The sequence below is a fragment of the Macrotis lagotis genome, chromosome X, assembly GCF_037893015.1.
Source record: "Macrotis lagotis isolate mMagLag1 chromosome X, bilby.v1.9.chrom.fasta, whole genome shotgun sequence".
Taxonomy (NCBI): domain Eukaryota; kingdom Metazoa; phylum Chordata; class Mammalia; order Peramelemorphia; family Peramelidae; genus Macrotis; species Macrotis lagotis.
In genome coordinates, this window is record NC_133666.1 from 315,577,808 (window position 1) to 315,595,798 (window position 17,991).

The 17,991-nt window shown below is 34.0% G+C and overlaps 1 pseudogene; it reads right to left on the bottom strand.

The window, feature by feature from the left end:
* Nucleotides 1-5,663: 5,663 nt before the first annotated feature.
* LOC141499075 (ubiquitin carboxyl-terminal hydrolase 14-like) overlaps nt 5,664-17,991 on the bottom strand; it is a 54,551-nt pseudogene continuing 42,223 nt past the window's right edge.

A 17,991-nucleotide genomic window follows, 5' to 3' on the forward strand; every position in this document is an offset into this window, starting at 1 on the left:
AAGTCACCTAACTTTGGGTTGCTCAATGTTCAATTTCTCAATCATCTTTCAAAATCTCTCACATATACTCAATATTATTGGAAATATTTGCATTTAAGGTATACTTCCCAATCACTTATACATTCTTCTTCTGAGTTTACCATTTCACTTCTTTAAAATTGAGCATTTAACTCTTAACCTATGTGCAACACAAGATTTCCAGGCTGACATCTCATTCTCTTAAAGCAAAAACAATACAAGTACTCTTAAAGTTAACCTTAGACCTAAATATATTTTAAGCACAAATTTCTTTCTCATCTCTGCATTATAAGCTTATTTTCCTCTTATACCAATACACCCTATTTTCTTTTTTTTTTAGTTTTATTTTTTTGCAAGGCAATGGGGTCAAGTGCCTTGCCCAAGGCCACACAGCTAGGTAATTATTAAGTGTCTGAGACCAGATTTGAACCCAGGTACTCCTGGCTCCAGGGCTGGTGCTTTATCCACTGTACCACCTAGCCGCCCCCAATACACCCTATTTTCAAAAAAAGAAAACAAGATTCTTTATGAATTTAATTTTAAATATATTTTTGGTAATTTCAAAAAAACAATGTTAATTATTTTACAAAAGCTGGTGTTACAAGATACATATATAATTTCAAATACATATATAATGTCATAAACATGAAATGGAAAAACAAAGCTTTTCACAAACTCTCTGGAGCAAAGAAGACCTTGAGAGATATAAACTATTGGCAAAGTATTCCCTAGTTTTCTTTTAAAAATTCTTTACAAATGTGGTGGATGATACATTAATTCATTCATAATTTTGTTATTGTAACACAATTTTAAATTTTCAAAAAATATTTGAATCTATTCTTATGCAAAGTTTACTAATTATAAATAACACATTTTCAATTTAAATTCTATCCCTTTACTCCTGAAAACTTTGCAATAAAAAATTATTAAGTCCAGATGTTTCTAAACATTTTTATGATTGCAAGATTTTCTTTATAGTTCTCTTATTAATTTTGAAAATTCTCAAACTCTTATTAAAATTACCTTAAATTATTTTCCTTTTTGAAATATAAAAGTTTGTGGTCTTCTTATCTATATCAGCACTATTCTAACTTCTCTATGCTTTAACTTATAAGATCTTTCTATCCTCATTGAAAAAATGATGATCTGGGAATGGGAGGTTCCTGAGATTTTGAGGTATGAAGATAGTATGTATTAATTCTTTAACCTTACTGTTTATCATTGCTCCATCACCCCATGTTTTTTCTGGTTTTTTTTTTTAGGTTTTTGCAAGGCACTGGGTTAAGTTACTTGCCAAAGGCCACACAGCTAGGTAATTATTAAATGCCTGAGGCCAGGTCTGAACTCAGGTACTTCTGACTACAGGGTCAGTGTTTTATCCATTGTGCCACCTAGCCACCCCTACCCCAAGTTTTTCAAATACATGAACTATACCCCCTTTTTGCCAATTATAAAGTCTGATTAAGAGCAAATAATTCAGAAGTCTGTGCTAACAAAGGTTTTGGCAAAGTCCTAGCCTCTATCAAGGCCATTCTGACCCTGTCTATTTTAAGATTCCCTTTAGTTCTTTTTTGTCTTATGACTCTGGAGGAGCCAAAAATGCTATAACCAAAAAAAAATAAATATTCTTTTTTACAAAACCCTTAATTTAGTTGCATGTATTTTCAGGTAACTGTGTAGAGAAGATTAATACATATAAGAGAATTAGTCAATTTAAAGAAACAGTTAGCATTTAATTAGCTTTCATATTAATCTTTGCATTTTATGGGGTATATTACTTTTCCAATTAATTCACTGCCAGATATTGCAAAAGTTGCAGTTTAATACAATATTCAGATTATCCTAACCTCATTTAAACACATATCTCTGTATAGACTTATAACTCTCTATACTTTCTCCTCTTACTACATTGATTCGTTGATTATTTTCAAAGTTCCCAAAATTCATCTTTTATATATACAAAGTCAAACCTGTTCGTACTTACTTTCTACTGGCATAAACCCACTTCCATACTTCACAAATAGTTCTTTTCATTTTCCTTGCAACCCTATTTTCTTAATCCAAATCTTTTCCAAACCCATTACTCTTATTGAATTACTTACAAATTCCCTTCATATACTGTTCTGTCATTCTTTTCCATAAACTCTTTTATCAAGATCAGTCAAGAAAAAATAATTTTAGGGACAATTTCAATCTCTACTAGATCCCTTATAAGTATAATTTGCCAAATCTCTTAGACAATCAGAGCAGAAAACAAACAATAGAAAATGAGATAAAATAATAGAATCTGTTCTTTTTCAAAAAACAGCATGATTTTCAGGAAAATCTTCTGCGTAGCTGAAGCATGAATTTTTGGAAACAGAAAAAGAGAGAAAGGAAAGAGGATTGGCCAATCAGAACACAAAAACATGACAGCAGGCTTGACCATGCAGACACAGATTTCTCTGCATTTTAAAACAAACACATATAAAATACATAAAAAAGTATCAGAGCACTTTGAAGCAGAGAAGCCCCCAAACTCCAGGGAAAACCCCACCTTGCTGTCACATTAGAGAAAATATAGGGAACATTCCATTTATCACAATATATTTTTCCATACAAAGGTACTAACATTTGTCACTTCTAGATTTTAACTGGTGTAACTTCTGAGAAGGCAAACAGTTACTCAAAAATCCCTCAGCCTATTTGGAATATACCTGTCCCCCTTCTTCAAATAGAGTAAACTAAATAATTTCTTTTTAAGGGGACAGTCCTAAGTCTGTTCTGGGGGTGGTAGAATCACCTCTTTTAAAATCTTCTCTAGACCTATAATTTTCTGTAAAAACTAACATTATCAGAATCTATATTGCTAAACACCTGAAGTTATGATGTTATGATATCATTCTGGTAAAAGATTAACTATTTAGTGTCCCCTTATTTCATTTTTTTTATGGGATTAGTTAGTACCTAAATTATGTACTTTAGACTTAACCTAACTACCTTGTCTTTTTTTCCTATTACTTCCCCAAAACTTTCTCAAATTAAAAATGGCATTTCTTCGTATGATTTCTATAGATAATAAAAAATTGGTAATAGACAGTATTTCCTGATTCTTTTAACTCCAAATAAATTTCCTTTGAAAACTTGTTTACCCAAATCTTCATGAAGTAATTCGTTCTCTCTAGCTAGTCCTTTTTTCTAAAAATCTTCTTTCAGCTAAACTTCAGTGTTGAAAGATAAGTACAAGAATTGTAAAATGGACAAGATGTGGAGAGAGAGAAAGGGGGGGTGAACATTCTGACAGAATCACAATGAAGAAGTGGGGAAGAGGAAAAAGTCAACAACATTTTATCATTAATATTCATTTATCTCTTCACACACTGTTCTTCAATCATGTGGATTCAAAGTACCTTCTAAGCTCAATTTTCCTTTCCTTGGGACCATGGAGAACATTTATAAACAGTCTGTAGAACCTTATATATTTGTTTTATAATTTCTAAGCCCTTCTCTTTAGACAAAATATTTATATCCTGTCCTGGCTTCTTTAGTTCTATAAAAAGTTACTTCCTTATTACACCTCTTGTACCTGCTTGGAAAAAAGAAAGTAAGAAAGTCAACACTGCTTATTGACTCTCATCAAGCCTTCCCCTCCCAAACATCCCGGGAATACCATGGCCTTACCAGGGGACTTTCTTCTCTTGAAGGACTATCTCAGCCTCTGGATGGCTTCAAGTCCTAGTACCTGATCACTTGAGGGCACCAAATGTTGAGCTCCCCATCTATTAGGAGATTAATTCAGTTCAGGAGAGAAAAGAAACATATGTACACTTAGGTGACAATTTTAGTAGGACAATTAGCAGAGCTGTTTATTGATAGTATCAAACAGTTCTTTATAGCAGAAAACCATAAAATTAGCATACAGGATAAAAACAATGATGTAACTCTAACTTGGGCAGGATTTAATCTGACAGGATGCAACCCACGTCAAGAAGTTTGGGTACAGGGCTATCACACAAGTGAAGCCATGGATGACACAGTTATGTTATCACGGCAGAGTTCCATGGAGAGCCTTCAACTCAAGGGTCACCAGAGCCTGGATCTTTCAGTCACAATTGACTTTTTTATGCAAACTCACTCAAGTAACACTCAACAGTAAGTATACATTTTCAAATAATTTTAAAAATCTATCCTAAAGGGAATTAGGGTAAGGAAGGGAAAAGAAAGAAGGGTCTGTAAAAACTATGGGAAAAAATAAAAGTAATGGTCGAGTTTAAAGAAAGTAAAAGTTGAAAAGAAAAGAAAAGGGCGAAAGTGAGAAGGAAAGGGAAAATATTTGGGGGAAAGAAGGTCTGATCAAGAGGCCAAATTCAGAGGGAAAATATTGATGAGAAGAGGTAAAGGGAATGAAAAAGTAAAAGTAAAAAGTGGAGAATATAGCATGGGGGGGGGCAGTACAAATATAAATGGGATGAACTCTGCCATAAAACAGAAGTGGTTAGCACAATGATTTAAAAACAGAATCCTACAATATATTGTTTACAAAAAACTGATTTGAAGCAGAGACACACACAAAGGTTAAACTTTAAAAAGTTGAAGCAGAATGTATTATGATTCAAGTAAAGTTAAAAAATTGGAGTAATATTTCTGATCTCAGACAAAAAAAGAAAAATATCAGTCTCATTAAAAAGGATAAGGAAGGAAATATATCTTCTTAAAAGGTATCATAAACAATGAAATAATATCAATATTAAAGACAGATGCACCAAGTAGTATAACATCCAGATTCTTAGAGGAGTATCTGAGTGAGATATAGGGAGACATGCTAGGGGGGAACTCAAGCACTGTCTTTCAGAATTAGATAAATCTAATCACAAAATAAACAAGAACAAGAATGCAGTTAAGAAGGTGAATAGAATTTTAGAAAACTTAGACATCATAGACCTCTGGAGAAAACTGAATGGGGATATTAATGCAACCCACACATAAATTAACCATGCACTAGGGCATAAAAACCTTACAATGAAATGAAGAAAGACAATAACAATGATGAAACATCTCACCAAACCCTGTGGGGAAAATCCAAATCAATTACTAGGGATATTTTTAATCTCAATGCTTATATGAATAAAATATAGAATAAGATCAATGAATTCAGCCTAAAACTAAAATAGCAATAAAATTGACTTAAAATCCCCAATTAAATACTAAAATAGAAATTCTGAAAATTAAATGAGAAATTCATAAATTCAAAAAACTAACTAATATATAAAACTGTGTTGGTTTTATGAAAAGTAAACAAATAAAATAGAAAATCTTTGAGTAACATGATTTTTAAAAGATTGCAATTATGAAAAATGTAAAGGCTAAATCCATCACCAAAGTGGAGAAAATAAAATAATTTTTTCCAGTATATGAAAACACATCTGACAATATTAGTGGAATGGATAATATTTACAAAAATATAAGCTACCCAGATTAACAGAAAAGGGAATGAAATACTTAAATAACCACATCACAGAAAAAAAAGAAATTGAAGAATCCATCAATAAAGTCCCTAAGCAAAAAAATCTAGGATTGGATAGATTTACAAGAGAATTCTACCAAATATTTAAGGAAAAAATAATTCCATGTATATTAACTATTTTAAAAATAGATGAAGTCTTAATTTAAGTACTGTACAAGCATTTGACTTTTTGATTGACAAAATAGTTGAGCTGGAGCTGGTTACCCTTCTCTTTGGTGGCTTCCTTTTCTTCTGCCTCTGGACATTTCATGTTAGTTATAAAATCAACACCAAAAAATTGATCAGTTAAACTTTTCTTTTTGGAAGGTGTTTTGACTGCTGCAGCTGGTGATTCATTGTCTGTCTCTATAACAGAATCACCTTCTAAAACTTCCACTTTTTGTTGTAGCACTCGCATTATTTGTATCCAAAATTCATTAGCATCCTATTGAAGATATTGTCCTTGATCGCCCTTCTCTGCAAACTGTGGGAAGGGCATAAGCAAAAACTGCTATAAAATAATAGGTGAGATACTGGAGGAAGTTTTGTCCATGGAATGAAATGAATCTCTAAGGCCTGAAGTGATACACTGTGTTGAGGCCATTTCCCCTGAAGCTTGCAAAGGCAGCTACAATACCTTTTAAGGGCATTTTTGAGTTCTGGCATAGAGCAGATACTGTAGCATTCATGTAACAGGTGTTACTAAGATTTGTCAATGCACATGGCAATTTCACCAATAACTATTAGAACCTAAGCAGAACTTCAAAACTACCAGAAATAATTTTTCCTGAAACTCATTTTAAAAATTGTCTATCGTGATCCCAATTGATTATGAAATATGAAATGACTCACAGCCGATGCTAGCTGTTTTTCAGTCATGTCTTCTTCAAAAGCAGTTCTAGCAACAGGTTCTTTAGACAGAGCATCTGCTGATCCCATCATTAACAGTCATTCCGGTCTTTATCTTGAGGTTTCCCCAGTCAGTATCTTTCAGAGTAACTCCTTTCACTATGACTTTCTGTCTAGCTGACTGGACTTCAGTCAGTGTGAAAAGTTGAGCCTTGAAGGCCACGGGAAGTTCATCAGTATTCAGTTCCACACCATCAAATTTCTCTTTTCCCCATTTTATATTAACTGAGAAGAGTGATATGGCTGAGGGAAGTGGTGGCACAGGAAGGTCGTGACTCGGGGCTACTGAGAGGAAGAAGGAAAATGAGCAGGAGAGGCAGACGTGGCAGTTGTGATGAAGGCTCCTGTGCAACTTTTGAGTCTCATTTAAACTGGTTCCTGAAGCAGAACATGCTACTAAGCAGGCACAGGGAGACCTCAGGGGATGGGGGGGAGGGAGGGAGGGAGGGAGGGAGAGAGAGAGAGAGAGAGAGAGAGAGAGAGAGAGAGAGAGAGAGTGCAAGGAAGAGGGAGGGGAAAGAGGAGGAGACAAGGAAGTGAGAGGAGAAGGGGGAAAGAAAGGAAGGGAAAGAAGTTGGGTAGGAAGGGGGAAGGATAAGGAAGAAGTCAGGGACAGAGGAGCAATATGGGGTGGGGAGGGGAGGAGTTTAAAGAAGGGGACGGGAGAAAAGAGCAAGAAATGCTGAAGGGTTAAGAAGATGAAGGATGAAGAAGAGCTGCTTCAACTATTCTGAAGATCAGTATGGAGCTGTAGTCAATAGAAACTATGCCTAATCTTTTATCTATCAATGCAACATATAGGTCTTCATCCCAAAGAAATCATAAAACAAATGAAAAGTCCCATCTATTCAAATGTATAGCATCTCTTTTTGCAGTAGTAATGAACTGGAAACTGAAGGAATGTCCATAAGTTAGGGGATGGATGAACAAGTGGTATATGAATTTTTAAGGCACTATTGTTCTGTAAGAAATCATGAGTAGTCAGACTTTAGAAAAGCAAGGAAAGACTTGCATTAACTGATGCTGAATAAAATGACCAGAATCAGGAGAACATTGCTGATATTAACTTGTAACATTGTGAGAAGATGAACTATGATGGTTACAATTTCTCTCAGGAGTTCAGTGATTCAGATCATTCTAAGAGCCCTGTTACAGAAAATGCCCTCACAATCCAGTGGGAAAAAAAGAACCAATCTGGAGCCTGAATGCAGAATAAAGCTTAATTATGTTAAATTCTTAAAGCTTCTATTTTTTCATTCTCAAGTTTGTCTTTTATTTCTAATTCTTCTTTTACAAGAGTACCAATACAGTAATATGCAAACATGAATTTACACATGTAATTTGCCCCAAAAATTGTTTCCTGCAAAGATGAGGGAGGATGGAAGGGGAGGTGCAATGTGGAATACATTAACTTGCAAATGACTGAATATTGAATACTACTTTTGAATGTAATTAGAAAACTTTTTAAAAATAAATAACTAATAGATGTGCTAATTTATAGATGTGCTAGTTTTTCATCAGATCTTAATTTCTTCCTTTTTTCTCTTTTTCAGTTTTAGCAATTTCTATTGATTTTCAGAAATTTCATTTGGATTTTTATTTCAGGATTTTAAATTGGCTATTCTAGTATTTTTATTTGCATATTCAATTGATAGATATACTTTTTCCTCCCTTTTGTTTATATATTCATTTACAATATAAATTTTCCCCATAGTATTACTTTGGTTTTTATCACATAAATAATTAAATATTGTCTCATCCTACTCATTCTATTCAATGAAATTATTGATTGTTTCTGTGGATTGTTCTTTGTGTGATTTGTTCTCAGACACAGTTTTTAAATTTTTCCCCCCCTATTTAATTTCCAATTAGCTTTTGAATAGTGTCTCCATGTCCTTTTAGTAATATAATTTTATTTAATTAGGATCTGAAAAGAATACATTTAATATTCCTACTTTTCTGCAATTTCCTTTTTTTGTTTGTTTGTTGCAAGGCAATGAGGTGAAGTGATTTGACCAAGGTCAAACAGCTAGGTTATTAGAAATCAGGTTCTCCTGACTCTGGGGCTGGTGATCTATCTATTGTGCTACCTAGCTGACCTCTTTTTCTACAATTTCTTGCATGCCTTTTATAGCCCACACATGCACCATGTATAGTTGAGAAAAAGGTCTACTCTTTATTCCTACTCAGTTTTTTCCAGAAAAAATATATATATAAATTTTCAGAAATGACATTTGGTGCATATTTGTTTACTATAGATATTACTTCTTTGTCTCTGAATTCTTTATTTTATTTTATTTTTTGTTAATAGGATTCTTTCCACTTACACGTAAAGACAGTTTTCTTCATTCATTCTTTCCCTCCTGAATTTCTACCCTTCCCCATATTAGGAATCAAACTGATATGCCATACATGTACAGTCATGTAAAACACAATTTTATATAAATCATGTTGAAAAGAGGAGTCAGAACAAAAGGCAAAAAACCCATTAGAATCCAAAAAAATTAAAAAGGGAAACTAGTAAGGCTTTGATCTTAATTTGGGCCCCAAATCTCCTTTTCTGGATGGGGTAAGACACTTTCCAATACAAATCTTTTGAAATTGTCTTTAATCATGGTATTGTTGAGAAAATCCAAAGTTGATCAAGATGATCAGATCCCACTTCTGGCTATATCTGTGTATAATTTTCTCCTGGTTCGGCTCACTTTACTCAATGACAATTCATCTAAGTCTTTTCAAATTTTTCTGAAATTAGTTTGCTCATGAATTCTACTTTGCTTATTTTTAAAGATTTTATTTGAGTTTTGAGATTTACAATTTTTCTCAATTTTACTTCCCTCCCTGCCCCCAATGGAAAGCATTCTCTCAGTCTTTATTTTGTTTCCATGTTGTACATTGATCCAAATTGAGTGTGATGAGAGAGAAATCATATCCTTAAGGAAGAAAGAAAAAGTATGAGATAGCAAGATCAGACAAGAATATATATATATATATATATATATATATATATATATATATATATATATATATATATATATATATATATATATATCAGTTTTTTTTTCCTAAATTAAAGGAATATTCCTTGAAATTTGTTCAAACTCTGCAATTCTTTATCTGGATAGAGATGGTATTCTCCATTGCAGACAGCCCAAAATAGCCCCTGGCTGTTGCACTAATGGAATGCTGAAGTCCATCAAGGTTGAACATCACCCCCATGTTGCTGATAGGGTGTACAGTATTTTTCTGGTTCTTCTCATCTCACTCAGCATCAGTTCATGCAAATCCCTCCAGGCTTCCCTGAAATCCCATCCCTACTTGTTTCTAATAGAACAATAGTGTTCCATGTCATACATATACCACAGTTTGCTAAGCCATTCCCCAATTGAAGGATATTTACTTGATTTTCAATTCTTTGCCACTATATACAGGGCTGCTATGAATATTTTTGTGCAAGTGATGTTTTTACCCTTTCTCACCATCTCTTCAGGGTATAGACCCAGTAGTGGTATTGCTGGATCAAAGGGTATGCTCAATTTTGTTGCCCTTTGGGTGTAGTTACAAATTTCTCTCCAGAAAAGTTGTATGACTTCACAGCTCCAACAACATTGTAATAGTGTCACAGATTTCCCCACAACCCTTCCAACAATGATTGTTATCCTTTCTGGTAATACTGGCCAGTCTGAAAGTTGTGAGGTGGTACCTCAGAGAAGTTTTAATTTGCATTTGTCTAATAATTCGTGATTTAGAGTAACCTTTCATATGACTATGGATTGCTTTGATCTCCTCATCTGTAAATTGCCTTTGCATATCCTTTGACCATTTGTCAATTGGGGAATGGCTTTTTTTAAAATATGACTCAGTCATCTGTATATTTCAGAAATGAGTCCTTTGTCAGAATCATTAGTTGTAAAGATTGTTTCCAAATTTACTACATTTCTTTTGATCGTGGTTACAGTGGTTTTATCTGTGCAAAAGCTTTTTAATTTAATGTAATAGCAATCATGTAGTTTGTTTTTGGTGATGTTCTCCATCTCTTCCTTAGTCATAAACTATTCCCCTTTCCATAGTTCCATAGAGCCATAGATCATAAACTAGTCCTTGATTTTCTAATTTGTTTATAGTATTTTTTTATGTCCAAATCCTGTAACAATTTGGATCTTATCTTCGTAAAGGGTGTTAGGTGTTGGTCTAATCTAAGTTTCTTCTATACTAACTTCCAATATTCCCAGCAGTTTTTTTTTTTTTATCAAAGAGAGAGTTTTTATCCTAATAGCTAGACTCTTTGGGTTTATCAAATAAAATACTATAATCATCTCCTGCTTTTGCACCTAGTCTGTTCCACTGATTCACCACTCTATTTCTTTTTTTTCTTTTTAGGTTTTTTTTTTTTGGAAGGCAAATGGGGTTAAGTGGCTTGCCCAAGGCCACAAAGCTAGGTAATTAGTAAGTGTCTGAGATCAGATTTGAACCCAGGTACTCCTGACTCCAAGGCCGGTGCTTTATCCACTTCGCCACCTAGCCACCCCCCAACACTCTATTTCTTAGCCAATACCAAACAGTTTTGATGACTGATGCTTCATAATATAATTTTAGATCAAGTAGGGCTAAGCCCTCTTTTGTACTTTTTTCATTAAATTCCTGGAAATTCTTGGCTTTTTATTTCTCAATAGAAATATACATATAATTTTTTCTAAATCTTTAAGTAATTTTTTTTTAAATTTTGATTGGTAGAGCTCTAAACAGAAAGGTTAGTTTTGATAGAATTGTCATTTTTTATTATATGAACTCTACCTACGCACAAGCAGTTGATATTGGCCTAGTTATTTAAATCTGATTTAATTGGTGTGAGAAGTGATTTATGATTGTTTTCAAAAAGTTTCTGAGTCTGTCTTGGCAAATAGATTCCCAGGTATTTTATATTGTCTGAGGTTACTTTGAATGGGATTTCTCTTTCTAGCTCTTCCAGCTTTATCTTGCTAGACATATATAGAAATATTGAGGATTTATGCTGGTTTATTTTATAACCTTCAACACTGTGCTAAAATTGCTAATTGTTTCCAGTAGTTTTTTGGATGAATTCTTGAGATACGCTAGGTAGACCATCATGTTATCTACAAAGAGGGAGAGTTTTGTCTCTTCCTTTCCAATTCTAATTCCTTCAATTTCTTTTTCTTCCCTAATTGCTGAAGCTAACATTTCTAATACAATACTGAATATTATTGGTGGCAATTGGCATTCTGGTTTCACCTCTGATCTTATTGGGGATGCCTCTAGCCTCTCCCCATTGAATATAATGCTTGTTGATCTTTTCAGATAGATACTGCTAATTATTCTAAGGAACAGTCCATTCATTCCTACACTCTCTAGTGTTTTTACTAGGAATGGATGCTGTATTTTTTCAAAAGCTCTTTCAGCATCTATTGATATGATCATATAATTTCTAATAGGTTTTTTGTTGATATAATTAAGTATACTAACAGTTTTCCTAATATTGAAACAACCCTGCATTGCTGGGATAAATCCTACTTGGTCATAATGTATAATCCCAGTGATAACGTGTTGTATTAATTTTGCTAAGATTTTATTTAAGATTTTTGCATCTATATTAATTAGGGAGATAGGACTATAATTTTCTTTCTCTGTTTTAACTCTTCCTGGTTTAGGTATCAGCACCATATTGATTTCATAGAAAGAGGCAGAGTTCCATCTTTCCCTTATTTTTCCAAAGAGTTTATACAGAATTGGAACCAACTGTTCCTTAAATGTTTGGTAGAGTTCAATTGTGAATCCATCAGGCCCTGGAGATTTTTTTCTTAGGGAGTACAGTGATGACTTGTTGAATTTCTTTATCTGAGATAGGGTTGTTTAGGTATTTAATCTCCTCTTCATTTAACCTGGGCAACTCATATTTTTGTAAATATTCATCAATTTTACTTAGATTATCAAATTTATTGGCATAGAGTTGGGCAAAATAATTTCAAATTATTACTTTAATTTCCTCCTCATTGGTGGTGAGTTCACCTTTTTTATTTATGCTACTAGCAATTTGCTTTTCTTCTTTCTTTTCTTTTAAATCAAATTGACCAGAGGGTTATCAATTTTATGGTTTTTTTCATATTACTAAATTTTGGTTTTATTTATCAATTCAATAGTTATTTTGCTTTTGATTTTTTAAATGTCTCCTTTAATTTTTAGAATTTCTAATTTGGTATGTAATTGTGGGTTTTTAATTTGTTATTTCTCTAATTTTTTTAGTTGCATGTTTAGTTCATTGAGTTACTCTTTCTCTAATATATTCATGTAAGCATTTAAAGATATAATATATCCCCTGAGAGCCACTTTGAGTGAATCCCATAAGTTTTGGTATGTTGTTTCATTATTATCATTACCTAGGATAAAATGGTTAATTATTTGAATAATTTGTTTTTTGCTCCACTCATTCTTTAAAATGTGGTTATTCTGTTTCCAATTGGTTTGGGGTCTATATCTCCTTGGCCCAATATTGCATATGACTTTTATTGACTTGTGATCTGAGAAAGTTGTATTCTCCATTTCTGTCTTTCTGCAGTTGATCACTAGGTTTTTATGTCCTAGTATATGGTCATTTTTTGTATAAGTTCCATATACTGCAGAGAAAAAGGCATATTCCTTTCTATCCCCATTCAATTTGCTCCATAAGTCTACCATATCTAGTTTTTTTTTAACAATCTATTACCTCCTTAACTTCTTTCTTGTTTATTTTATGATTCGATTTATCTGGATCTGAGAGTCGGAGGTTGAGGTCTCCCACTAGTAGAGTTTTGTTGTCTATGTAGTAGTTCTTTCAGCTTCTCTAATAATTTGGATATTATTCCATTGGGAGATATATATATATATATATATATATATATATATATATATAGTATATATTCATATATACTATATATATATGTAAAACCATATATATTCAGTATTGAAAAAACTTTATTGTCTATGGTACATTTTAGGAGGATAAAGTTTCATTCCTTATCTCTTTTAATGCTATCTATTTTTGCAGCTGCTTTGACTGAGATAAGGATAGCTACCCCTGCTTTTTTCACTTCAGCTGAAGCAAAATATATTTTTCTCCAACCTTTTACCTTTACTCTGTATGTATCTCTCTGCTTCAAATGAGTTTCTTGTAAGCAGCATATTGTAGGATTCTGGCTTTTAATCCACTCTGCTATTTGCTTACATTTTAAGGGAGAGTTCATCCCATTTACATTCAAAGTTATGATTTCTAATTCTTTATTGTCCTCCATGCTATCTTCCCTCTGTATTTTCCCTCTTTCCAAACCTTTATCCATATTCCCCAGTATTTTGTTTCTGAATATCACCCCTTACAAAGTGTTTGCCCTCTTATATCACCCTCTCTCCTTTCTTTCTCCATTCGATCCCCTCCCTCCTCCCATCTCCTTCCTATCACCCCCCCCCTTTTAAGGAGGTAGTGTTATTTAAATCATTCTATCTGAGTCATAGAAAATTCTGCTTATCTGTCACTTCTAGCTAAGTACATTCTAAGAGTTAAAATTCTTGAGAATTATTATAATCTTTCTCCCAAGTTGGGTTAAAGCCAGTTACATCCCATTGGATAGCAATCTCATGGATAGGTCATAAATGTCCATCACTTCTGGCTAGGTATATCCTCTGTTATAGTTAAAATTCTCAAGATTTATGAATATCTTTTCCCCCCATGCTGGGATATAGCCAGTTTTAACTTATTGGATAGCAGCTTTTTTTCTTTTACCCCCACCCATTTTTTTAACCTTTTCATGTGTCTCTTGAACCTCCTGTTCAATGTCCAAATTTTCTACTTAGCTCTTCTGGTCTTTTCATCAGGAATTTTTGGAATTCATCCATTTTGTTAAATGTCCCTCTTTTTCTCTGTAAGAAAAGGTTCAGCTTTGAGGGATAGTGGATTCTTGGCTGCATTCCAAGCTTCCTTGCTCATTGAAATTTCTCCATCCAGGCCCTTCCATCCCTTAATGTTGATTCAGCCAGGTGGCTCCTTGTTATTTAAATTGTCTCTGACTGCTTGCAGGAATTTCTCTTTTATCTGATAGTCCTGTAATTTGGCCACAACATTCCTTGGTGTTTCCATTTTACAATCTCTTTCTGTAGGGGATCAATATATTCTTTCAATGACTACTTTGTCCTCTGGTTCCATGATATTAGGGCAATTTTCCATCACTAGATCCTGTAATATTAAGTCCAGGATTTTTTTTCTCTTCAATGTTTTCAGGAAGTCCAATAATTCTCAGGTTGCCCTGCCTTGACCAATTCTCGAAGTCAGTGGTTTTGCTGATGAGGTACTTTACATTTTCTTCTAATTCTTCTATTTTTTTAAATTTTGTTTAACTGGCTCTTGTTGTCTCATGAAGTCATTAGTTTTTGCAGACTCCATTCTTTTTTAGGGAGGAGTTTTATTCATTAACTTTTTTGCAACTCCTTTTCCAATTGGTCAATTCTACTTTTGAAAGAGCTTTCCATTTGACCAATTGAGGTTTTTGAGAGAATTATTTTCTTTCTGCATTTGCCCAATTGAGGATCTGAGAGAATTATTCTCATTTTGTATTTGTCCAATTTTATTTTCTAAAGATTTGTTTTCTTATTGCAAGGTATTAATTGTCTCTCCCAAATTTTCCAGTTGATTTTTAAAATCCTTTTTTATTTCATCAAGGAAGACTTTCTATGCTGAAGACCAGATCATATTCTCCTCAGAGGTTTTAGGTGTCTCTGAGTTAGAGTCTTTTCCTTCCAAGAATTTTTCTATGTATCCACCTTTTTGCTGACCCTTCTTCATTTTGCCAAGACCTTGAGTTGGGGAGGGGCTGGTTCACAGGGGCTTGGGATCGCTTAGAGGCTTTACTCGCTGAGTGCAATTTGTCTGGCTGGCCAGTAGGTGGTGGTGGTTGCTTTCTTTGGAGTGTCTGTTACCCTGATTGAGTCCTTCTCTCTTATCTTTAAGGGAGTGAATGAAGGTATTGATTCCTTTTGCCTTCAATCAATGGTGGGCTTTACCCTGGGGTGAGGTCATTCCTCTCCCTATTGTCAGCTGGGCTGCTTCTTCTGCTCACACACCTGTGCCTGAGACAGAAGTAGTCTGCTATTTTTTGTTCTGGGAAGAGGCCTCAGCTGCAATGGAGGTGTGGACTCAGAGTACCTCAGACCAGAGGAGCCCAGGGATGGTGTCTGCAGCTCTCCTGCATTGTAAATCTCCTCCCCCACCCAGCCCTGTTCACCAAGCTGCAGAGGGTCAGCAATAATAACAGTACCTCTGCTTCCTAGTTGACTCAAGACTCCATGGTCTAGCCCCACTGCTGATCATGCAGGTCCGTCTCTCAGGGCCTCAGACTCCCCAATTCCAATTCAGTCACTAATGTGGCTGACCCTGGGCCGGTCAGCCCTCTGCACCCAGAATCACCTACCCCAATTCACCCAAGGGTGCTGTGGGAGACAAATCCTGAGGTAGATGTTCTTTCTTCTGGCTTTTCTTTCTGGGTTTTGTGGGTTGAATATCTATTAAGAGTTTTGTTTCATATGACAGATGGGGAAAGATCAGGAGACTTTAGAACTGTGCCTGTCTTCTCTCTGCCATCTTGGCCAGAAGTCCTGCTCATGAATTGTTAAAGAACAATAGTTTTCCATTACATGGTATACTACAATTTATTCAACCATTGTGCAGTTAATGTATATCCACTCAATTACCGATTCTTTGCAACCACAAAAAGAGGTGGAAACATTTTTTATTCATTTATTCCCTTTTGCCATTTTGATAATCCCTTTGGGATACAAACCTAGTATAGTATTGCCAGATCAAAGGGTATAGAGAGTTGTGTAGCTCTTTGGACATATTACCAAATTGTTCTCCAGAATGAATGAATCATTTCCCAACTCCACCAAAAGTGTGATATTTTCCCTGGCTTCTCACATCCCTGCAGTCTTTTATCATTTTCCTTTTCTTTCTGAGTAGTTAATCTGAAAGATTTGAGGTGATACCTGACAGTTCTTTTAATTTGCATTTCTTTAATATGATTTAGATTTTATAAATACAGAAAAATTCCTTTGCCTCATAACTACCTGTTCACATAATTAGACAATTTATCAATTATGGAATTATTTGCATTCTTATTTATTTGAACCACTCACACATTCAAAAAGGCCATTATTGGAAACATATGTGTTAAAGTAATTTCCCAGATTTTTCATCTTGGCTGAATGGGTATGTTTTGTGTAAAAACACCTTTATTTATTCATTTGTTTTTGATTTATGGAAAGATTTTATTTATTTGGAGTTTAACAATTTTTCCGCTGATCTTGCTTCCCTCTCACCACCCCCCACAGAAGGCAGTCTGATTGACTTTACATTGTTTCCAGGATATACATTGATCTAAGTTGAATGTGATGATAGAGAAATGATATCACTAAAGGAAAATAATAAAGTATTAGAGATAGCAAAATTACATAATAAGATGATATTTAAAAAAATTTAAAGGTAATAGTGTTTAATTTTTGTTCAAAATCCATAGTTCTTTCTCTGGATACAGATGGGATTCTCCATTGCAGATATTCCCAAATTATGCATGATTGCTTCAATGATGGAATGAGCAAGTCCATTAAGGATGATTATCACCCCTATGTTGTTGTTAGGGTGTATAATGTTTTTCTGGTCCTGGTCATCTCACTCAGCATCAGTTCATGCAAGACCTTTGAGATTTCCCTGAATTTCCATCCCTCCTGGTTTCTTATAGAACACTAGTGTTCTATCACATACGCATACCACAGTTTGTTAAGCCATTCCTCAATTGAAGGATATTCACTTGATTTCCAATTCTTTGCCACAAACAGGGTTACTATGAATATTTTTATACAAGTGAGGTTTTTACCCTTTTTCATCATCTCTTTAGGGTATAGGCCCATTAAAGGTATTGCTGGATAAATGGGAATGGACATTTTTGTTGCCCTTTGAGCCTAATTCCAAATTGCTTTCCAGAAAGTTTGGATAAGTTCATAGATCCACCAAAAATGTATTACTGTCCCAGATTTCCCACATCCCATCCAACATTGATCATTGTCCTTTCTGGTCATAATGGCCAGTCTGAGAGTTGTGAGGTGGTACCTCAGAGATGTTTTAATATGCATTTCTCTAATAAGTAATGATTTAGAGAAATGTTTCATCTGACTATTGATCATTATAATTTCCACATATGTAAATTACCTTTGCATATCCTTTGATGATTTGTCAGTTGGGGAATGGCTTGGTTTTTTTTTTTTTGAAAATTTGACTCAGTTCTCTGTATATTTTAGAAATGACTCTTTTGTCAGAAATATTAGTTTTAAAATTGTTTCCCAAATTATTACATTTCTTTTGATCTTGCTTACAGTGCTTTTATCTGTGAAAAAGCTTTTTAGTTTAATGTAATCAATATTATCTATTTTTTAATGATGTCCTCCATCTCTTCCTTGGTCATAAACTGGTTCCCTTTCCATAGATCTGACAGGTAAACTACTCCTTGACCTTCTAGTTTGCTTAGAATATAATCTTTTTTTTTAATATAAAA